Source organism: Calidris pugnax, unplaced genomic scaffold (genome assembly GCF_001431845.1).
Source record: "Calidris pugnax isolate Ruff unplaced genomic scaffold, ASM143184v1 scaffold15, whole genome shotgun sequence".
Taxonomy (NCBI): domain Eukaryota; kingdom Metazoa; phylum Chordata; class Aves; order Charadriiformes; family Scolopacidae; genus Calidris; species Calidris pugnax.
In genome coordinates, this window is record NW_015090774.1 from 5740261 (window position 1) to 5750015 (window position 9755).

The 9755-nt window shown below is 37.4% G+C and overlaps 1 protein-coding gene across 3 annotated transcripts in view; it reads right to left on the reverse strand.

The window, feature by feature from the left end:
- GUCY1A3 (guanylate cyclase 1, soluble, alpha 3) overlaps positions 1-7802 on the reverse strand; it is a 28090-nt gene extending 20288 nt beyond the window's left edge. Inside the window, exons 1-2 of one of the 3 annotated variants that reach the window (XM_014944386.1) lie at positions 4832-7802; positions 269-339 (exon numbers count right to left, since the gene is read on the reverse strand). The gene's annotated coding sequence lies outside the window, so the exon portion shown is untranslated. Of the gene's footprint in view, positions 1-268; positions 485-4831 lie in introns of those variants that run through there. The other 2 variants (XM_014944377.1, XM_014944396.1) reach the window with 2 other exon arrangements.
- Between the last annotated feature and the right edge of the window lie 1953 nt (positions 7803-9755).

Below are 9755 nucleotides of genomic sequence, written 5' to 3' on the forward strand. Positions count from 1 at the left end.
TGTGTCATTGCACAAGAACAATTTTTAAAACATATGTAACTTGCATACTAAGTAAAGTGCACGGTAGGGTTAGGAATTCTAAATCTGCAGCAGTAACACAAACATAACACAACACCAAGCTGCATAAAGAGTATAACTCTATAAAAAGAAAATTGCGAAGACAAGGAGTTGAGCTTTAGGAAATCCCAAATATAGGTGTGACCATTCAGTGCTAAATCATTACCACCCTTGTGTAGATACGGGCTTTACTTACACTACAAACTAGTACCTTTTTTTCCAGCAAGATTCTAGTCTCTTTCATGGCATAGATTTGTGCTACTTGAGGCAATAACATCCTCTCTGTAGATCAGAATGAGACATGATATTGGACAGTGGACTTCACAATAATTTACTGGTACCCAAGAAATTACTAGATTCAGCAATCTCAAAAAGAACATGTTTTTTCAGGCATTAACTTTTCTGCTTGTTCCCCCAAACTTCCACCCTTCTTTCTGACAAGTCATCCCTAGTTCTGACTTGTCTGTACCACAGAGCCCTTTAGATTAGTCTTACCATTTTCTCTCCAAAGCACTAATTGCCATTGTGTGCTGTGCAAGCTCTGTTCCAGGTTCCTTACTGCCAGACGTAGCTTTGTTTGGGGCTCTTTCTAGAAGAAGTAGACTCAATACTTTTCTGTAAGTCACAGCATACTTTTGGTGGGAAGGAAATACCAAAACACACCACAGCATTTACTTAACTGTCTAGTGGAATTACAATGATTACCAAACTAAGTACAAGGTGGTAAAGCAGCTATGATAACATAATACAGGTCAGAGCAATTAATTATTAACTTTAGTAAATCCAAATTCAGTGTTGCAACTCATCCCAGTGACAGTCCTATATGACTGCTTAGGGCAAGCTAAAAATCTAGACCTTGCTCCCAAGAATTACTTTCTCCCCACATAGTGTGTAATTTCCTCACCTTTCTACCTTTTTTTCTTTATGAAGTGTTTTAAGAAATAGAGAACCACAATCAAGTGTTTCCTCTGTGTTCCACGTTGAATGCCTCTGTGTTGCTAGAAAGCTACCAAACCAGGAGATGAAGAAAATAGCTACCTTTGTTTTCTGAGAAGAAAATAAGTTATCTCCTTTTCCATCTTGTCCCTATTGTAGTCAGCATTAAACAAGCTTCCAGAATACATAGGTAAACTTCAAAACTGCTAATATGTCTCATTTTAAGGTCATCATGAGACAGACATTTCTGCTGCTTTTAAAAAAATGTTTTTTTATTAGCATTTGTGTAATAACAGTTTGACATAGAAACCAGTGTTCTTGAAGACAGGGAAAACTGCTAGTTTTAAAGTATCGCTGAATTTCTGATACTGGTTTTGTGACTGACTCATTTCCCTCTAATGGTCTGAAGCAAATCCCTGGATCCAAATATAGCCCTGGGAGAAGCCCAGACTTCAGATGTGAAAGTTTTGTTGCAGCCACATCTCTGGTTTCAATTACAGGCAGAGGGGGAACCCTAATTACTGCACCCATATTTTGGCACGTAGCTAAAGGAAGGGCCGATTGTCCCAAGAAAGACTTTCTCCCCACATAATGTGTAATTTCCTCACCTTTCTACCTTCTTTCTTTATGAAGTGCTTTAAGAAACAGAGAACCACAATCAAGTGTTTCCTCTGTGTTCCACGTTGAATGCCTCTGTGTTGCTAGACACTCCCAAGAATTACTTTCTCCCCACATAGTGTGTAATTTCCTCACCTTTCTACCTTTTTTTCTTTATGAAGTGTTTTAAGAAATAGAGAACCACAATCAAGTGTTTCCTCTGTGTTCCACGTTGAATGCCTCTGTGTTGCTAGAAAGCTACCAAACCAGGAGATGAAGAAAATAGCTACCTTTGTTTTCTGAGAAGAAAATAAGTTATCTCCTTTTCCGTCTTGTCCCTATTGTAGTCAGCATTAAACAAGCTTCCAGAATACATAGGTAAACTTCAAAACTGCTAATATGTCTCATTTTAAGGTCATAATGAGACAGATATTTCTGCTGCTTTTAAAAAAATGCTTTTTTATTAGCATTTGTGTAATAACAGCTTGACATAGAAACCAGTGTTCTTGAAGACAGGGAAAACTGCTAGTTTTAAAGTATCGCTGAATTTCTGATACTGGTTTTGTGACTGACTCATTTCCCTCTAATGGTCTGAAGCAAATCCCTGGATCCAAATATAGCCCTGGGAGAAGCCCAGACTTCAGATGTGAAAGTTTTGTTGCAGCCACATCTCTGGTTTCAATTACAGGCAGAGGGGGAACCCTAATTACTGCACCCATATTTTGGCACGTAGCTAAAGGAAGGGCCGATTCCAAAAGGTTGCTTATAAAATATATATTTGTCATTTTAAGTATCACATGTACTTTCATAGGGTAAATATTTTTCCTATGCTCGGACCAAATAACAGTGAGGCACGCTGAGAAGATAGCGTGGGAAAAATACTCTCTTCCTGTGAGTCAAAGCCTATCTGTGAAACCACTCACAGCCAGCCCAGCAGGCAGCCTCACAGCACCTCATTCCCTGCTTGCCCCCTCACGTGCTCAGGCGGGAACAGCAGCCCTCGGATGTGGCTCAGCCTTGCACCCTCAGCCCTGGTCCAAAGCATGGCTTGTACCACGAGCGAAGCAACTTCGGATGGAGATACTTCCAGTTGAACCCCCAGCCTCCTTACTCCTGAGGTTGACTGCTTGTGGGCATTTTTTCTGAGGCAGAGCTAAAGATACCTCACAAATGCTAGAAACAACCTGCTGTATGTAACCACAACTCGTTTTTTAAATTGATATTTTTTTTTTTTTTGAGAAATCCTGATATTGAACTGACAGATGTGATGATACCTCAAGTGATCAGGGTACCCAGATGAGGAAGAAATTGAAACACAGGAGTGGCTGCAGTGAGGACAAGCAAAACCAAAACCAATCCAAAGTGTCTGGAAACTATTCTCGCACTTTAAAGAAATATATTTTAAATACAACATTTAATCTGCATTTGCAGTCCATGAAATTACAATACTTTCATGAAAATCATAAGAGAAGAGCTAAGAAGGAAATCTGTGTCTTCAGAACTCCTTTTCAAGAATTAAAATTTGTCCTAAAGATATGAGGTGTTCGTAACAGCAGGAGTTAAACATAAAAATTGAAGTCTTGCTAGAAGCCAATGGAATATAAATTAGAATCCACAAAAGAAGAAGTGCTGTGGATCTAGAATATAAAGTAATTGTCAATTTTTGTGCTTACTGATTCTCTCCAAATACTTACTTACGGTTTAATCTCTCAAACTTACCAATGCATATAACTTTACTCATTTAAGATGACTAACTTCGAATATCTGTCTTCAAAAATCTGTTTTCTATTTAGTTCATAGATCAAAAACATTTTTTTCAGAGCGAGGAAAGTAAAAAATAATTTTAATTATTCTCTAATAAGAGCGAGATCTAGTAACTTTTTCTCTCAGAATGTTTTTTGCTAGGTCTTTAGCTAGTATTCATGACTTAGTCAGGATTGCTGTGTCTCCTATAGTAAATGAAACAATAAACTATTTAAAATTTCCAAACTTCTCATGCATGAAGTAACCTTTAATTTAGAGAACCATGGTCTGGATTAACTGTGAAGCACCTTCAGAGATGTTAAAATGATTCCCCTATTTCTTCAAAGACGCATATCTTGCTGAGACTTGTACATGTGTGTATTCATTTAATCGAAGCTGAATGTGTGTAACTGTTTATGCAACTACCACACAGGTTTGCATAGATACCATTATTGTATTGTTTTCCCAAACATACTGGAGCATTGTAGAGTGACATAAAGCATTGATTGTAGTGTCTTATGACAATGCATGTGCTTAAATATTCCCTTTGTGTTCACAGCTTTAAATTGTAATGAACAGCAAGTTTCATAAATAATGGAGTACTAAAAGTTTCTCTGAACTCCATAGATCTCAGAGAATAGTTTGAAAACTAGGTCTGCAGAAAACATGCTTCATTAGTAGATTTCAATTGCAGAGTTTTCTGACTGAATATTTGCCAGCTGCCATTTCTGTTTACAATGTCTACAAAGTCATTTTCACACTGAAAATCACTGACAACTACCTTTCATATTTATTCATAGTTAAGGACTCATGCCAACTCCCATTGAAGTCAATAGCAGGTTTCTGGATATAGTAGGAATAGGATTAAACCTAACAGTTCTGTGACAGAAATACTGATTTGCATGTTTTCTTATTTTGAAGCAAAATATAGCCTTGGCTATTTTAATTTTGAGGCTTTGCAGGTAGGTGTGCAGATGTGATGGTAAACACAGGACTGAGGTCATTTGAAATTCTGGAAAAGTTAAATACTATGCATGGGAAGCTAATAACAGGAACTTCTAATTAGTGAAAATGGTTTATCCTGCAGTAGCGAGGTCATGTCCTTGTAATTTTTTCTGGTGGGGAAAAAATATATTGATTGAAGAGGTGTATTCAACCAGAACAGGTGGTCTAAGATGGAGCTACTGACTCTGCTTTACCTAGAGCCCATGGCAGAGAAAGCAGCTCTGAAAAGAAGGAGAAATCAGCTACTTTCCCAATTGTTCTCTTGGTATCTGCAGGGCAGGACCAGCAGCCACCTTCCTTTTTCATTAAATGCTTCCAGATGGTTTATGCTATAAAACATGTTTAAAATAAATTAAGCTGCTGATTTGGCCATGTGCACTGTAAATTACTACCTTCGGTTTTTTATTTCGCTGATTGGCCTATTCACAGCCCATCCCTTTCAAAATCAGCTATTTTAAAAAAGATTTGAGTACACAAAAGCAGTGAATCTTACCTTTGTAAAGCACAGTTCCAAAGGCTATCAGCGCATCTTGTGAGACTGAATGCTCTAGGAATACATTACAATGCCAATTTCCCTGTTGGGTATATTGCTTAGTTGCTTTCTAATAATCTTCTGGAAAATAGAGCAGATATCCATTTAAAGCAGAGAAAGCTAGGTAAATATGGTAAATATGTGAATTTATATTGTCTTTAAAAACACAGGCTTCTCTTTTTCAGTAAAATGATGAAGCAAAGTAAAAGTGAGATGTTTTGTGAAATACCGAACTTGCACATGTGGTATTAAGAGAAATTAATGTTGTTAATTAATCACAGTAAATATGCACTTAATGACTAATACTAGCCAGCTGTTAGTGTATACCACCTCTGTAGCAAAAGTAAAGATTAAATAAATCATGAGGCAGATTTTGGCTTCCTGTAGAATGTTCAATCCATGACGCTTATTATTATCTCTAGTGCAATTGCTGGAGTTACCACAGCTACTGATCTATTCAATCCTTCCGTTCCATTTATTCTACTTTTCTTTTAAGCATGTGAAAAAAATCAACTGGCACAGAGTATTTCTCAGATGACTTTTGCACAGGAAAAGTCAGCACATCCAAATGACAGCAGCAGGGAGACCGCAGGATGCAAAACTACCTCAGAGATAACTGCCGTATTCACCACATATTCTGTATGTGGAACTTCCCCTTGGCCTCAGTGGCAGTTTGATGTAAAGACTGAGGTGAAATTGTGGCCCTGCGGAAAAATAAACTGAAAATATGTATGGGTGGTTATTCATCTTTGACACTTCTATTTAAAAACAAAAGGAATATGTGGGATGGACTATGGCAGAAATCTAGGTTATTCAGATCAAAAAATGTGAGATACTTTACAAAGACACTTCTCAAGTCATTATTAAAATGTAGCTCCTTGTTTTTATAATATTTTCAGTGAAAATCAGAGCATCATTGAGGCATTGCTCATGAGGCAAAGGAAAATATGACATATGCTACTTTTCCAAACCTTCAGTAGTGCTAAATGACAGAGAAAAAATCCATCCTTATAGTTAAAAAATACCATCAAATAGTAAAAGCCTCAGTCAGTGCTGCTCCCTCAGTTACAACAGATGCATTTAGAAAGATTTAGCATGTTCCAAACCATGCATTATACCAATTCAAGTGCATTAGCTGTTGAATTGCAGCTTCTTGTAGCAATATCAAACTTGAATATTAAATCGCACAAAAATAAAAATAATGTCATTCAGCTGTTTTGAAACTCTATTGCCTACTTCTGTTCTGAATATTTCGGTGCCAGAGTTCCAGGCACAGACTGGCACAGAAACATATGCTTGCTTGAAATGCTTGGAAATTCCGTTAAAATTGACTGAATTCCGAGCCAGGCATTTCAGATTAACAGAGATTAAAGAGATTAAGAGATTTGGAGAAATGGAAATCCAAAAAACGGTTAACAAAGAACACGGTGAAGAATCTCTGATTGGATGTACCAATCACCAGCCTCTAATTTGAGGTACAAATTCAAGCTTTAAGTATGGAGATAAATTAAATGTATTTTATCCTTAAGGACTCTCCTGCTACTTTTCCCACAGACTTTTCTGACTTTCTGGGCCAGGCCCTTCGGTCTTTCTCTCATTGGGAAAGTGCTGATAATTTTTCCGTAAAACAGGGGAGATGATTTCACCAGAGGTCTTGGATTTTCTGAAAGATTAGAATCATGTGAAAAACTCTTACCAACAAATATGTTTGTCATCCAAAGTAATATGCTTCTGTGCTACAGAACCTGAACTTTGTGCATTGTATGAACCACGGGGTAATCCTCCTGGAGTTATTCTAGGTAGAGTACCTACAACTGTCCATGGTTCTTCATCTCACAACCTGAAGAATTGCTTTGACTGCAACGATGTTAACATCACAGTATTCTTACCAAAGTCTGAAAGATCAAATCTTTGCTCCATTTCTCAGATAGCATAGTTTTTCTCATTTATGGTAGCATTATTTTGCAATATCTGTTCTTCTTTATTATGTGAGAGATAAAAAGGAAAGAAGGGAAATACAGACAGAATAAAGGAGGAAGAAGGGAAAAACAGAAGTAAGTAGGGAAGGAAACCTGAAGAAGGACATGAAGATTAAAAAATCGGTCAGAAAGAAGGAAAACATAGGCAATAGAACAAACCATTTGCAAAGGCACAGACAGTTCTCTTACTGATATATTGCTTTCTCTCTACTACAAATCCACTGAAGTATGGTGGGTAATTTATGCAAATAATTTTTCTGTAATCTGACAACATAGTCTATAGAAAAATGTTGAAATTATAATGTCAAAGAGCTTTTCAGCAATATTTGAGATTTTAGGGGAACTTTTTTTTTGTGGTAGTTACAGCTTGTGTTTCAACCAACTCTGTTGGTTATATATTACTCTCTGTTGCAAAATTAAAGAAGGATACACCTTTATCATCCTGATTTGGCTGCCAAGATCCAATTTCTAGCTTCAGTGTTTTGCCTCACTAGCATCCAAATGGGAGGCAAGGAGTGACATACCTTGTTTTGCTGCATTGCGTAATGAGGTCACCCTGTGTTAATAAAGAATTGAAAACTTTATAGACTTGGACATTTCATATCTTATTTTCTAGTATTTTGTTTTAAATGGCATTGATTTGTAAGCTAAAGGCCAGATGCACATTGTTACTGATTTAATATTTCATAGTTTTACATTTGATTTTTTAAAGATATTTCACTTCTCTTTTATAATATGTCTATAAGGAACCTCTTTTCTCTCTCCATCAGGACTTCTGAAATACCAGTTGGTGCTGCACATGCATCTGAGATCCCAGGATGGAAGCACTGGGACTTACCTGGCTTCCTTGAAGGCCCTGACCTTCATTCCAGCGAGGCAGCCTGAAGCTGCGCTACTGTCAGCAATCACCAGTAACACCAAGCCAGACCTTCCTCTCACTGCAGCACCACAGAAGGTAAGGAACCTTAAGGGCACTCAGTTCTTAGTTCAAAGAGTGGTAATTTCTGCTTCAGTGCTGGGAGTCTTTGGGTTTCAGTCCTGAGGCAAAGCAAGCACAGAACATAGCTGGAGAGTTCTCCAGAGTCTAGGGCTCCAATTGAGAGCATCAGCTAAAGAGAAGTAGCAGTAGATATAGGCATGTGGAAATGACAGCTGACCAATGGACATTAAGTGCCAGTCATCCTTGAAGGCTGAAATCTGAACCCTGAAGTGGCAGGCAATGACTGCAGGATCTCAGCTGCATTGCCTTCACTGACGTAATGGGGTCATCTCAGATTTACTTAATTGAGAACCAAAACTAATATGAAATATAATTGATAACATCTTTGTCTCAACACTTCAGCCTGTGCAATGACAGATATCTCCCCAGGTATCATAACACCCACTTATCGTGTAGGAGTTGTCCCACAGCAAGGGCCCTTCAAGTACTATTTTCCACCAAAATGTGAACAACCACTCTGTATGTGCTGTTTTCTGAATCTGTAAAATGGGTATCCACCACTGCACACCTGTTTGGTTTTTTCATTATATTAAGAAACCATGTTCATTTCAAAAATGGGTACAGATAATAGGATATCTCCAACTTGCTGTGTTGCATACCGGTACTGTGAATATTTGCTCCAAACCAGCACAGAAAACAGCTCAGCTGTTTCAGAGGTGAAAGGGCAGAGAGACTGGACAGTGAACTGTGTGAGAAAACCTAAAAATGAACCAAAATCAAATTCTGTCCCTACCAAGTGCATACGTACCCAGAGGAGTACTCAATGGTTTTGAATGTCATTTAAATATTACCCTGAAAAAAAATGGTCCTTTGACTGGAAAGTTAAATTTATTGTTAACTGGGCTCTTGATCATATAACAAATAATAAGTTCTATCTCTGTGTTTATATATGTGCAAAGAAAGAGGATGCTGCATAACAAGCTCCCTCTTTTTCTAGAAATGTATGAAATTCCATGAAGAAAAGGCTGAGAGACCATGTCTACAGCTGGGGTGAAGGGAGGGAATGAGAGGCATGAGTTCCTAGAGGATATAACCAGACACCTAAGTTTAAGGATAAAGAAAGGTAGTACCTTTCTTCATCCTGGCATGAAGAATTTCCTGCCAAGATGAAGACAGTATTTTTTTAAGCCTTTTGATATTCTGGTGCATCCAGAAGCACCATGAATCTTGAGGAATGTGCACTGTCGGCAGGTAAAAAAAACAAAACGGAGACTGTGTATAGTCTTCCTTTACATGGGGTCAGAAACCTCTGACATTTCTGCTTACAGTTTAAGTGATGTTGAAAATTCAAAACTTTTGTTTTCAATATTTGTACCTGGCAAGTCCCAATGAGACAAATGCACTAACTTTACAAGTATCCTGTGACAATGAAGAAATGAAATTATCACAGTATCACAAGTGTCTTTGCAGCATATTCATCTTGTAAACCTTTGCTCTGAGTATTCAACTCTGTTTATAACAGGCATCCAAATCCCACACTGCCCATAATATATTAAACTGACAACAGGATTGCATTCCTAAGTAATGCAGCTTCTTTGCTGAAAGACAGAGTACCAAGCCAAAGTTTAGCATTGAAGATCTGGATACATTTATTAACATTTTACCAAAGATTATGAGCATTTTCCATGGTTGTAGAGTAACAGCTGGGAAAGAAAACAGTGAGGAAATGTTATATAAATACTTGAATAAACGTCCTTTTTTTTGCATATTTATTCCAGCATTAGATAGATGAGCCATTTACACTACAGTACATTACAGTAACTGCAATAAAATCTAAGTGTATTTTTTTCAAATATATCAACTCATTAGATGCTTTTCTGACACTACTACTCTCATTTCAGTTTCTTATCTTAATTTTTCCTTATTCCAGTTTATTGCTAACAAAAATTTGCCTACAACGTGGGCA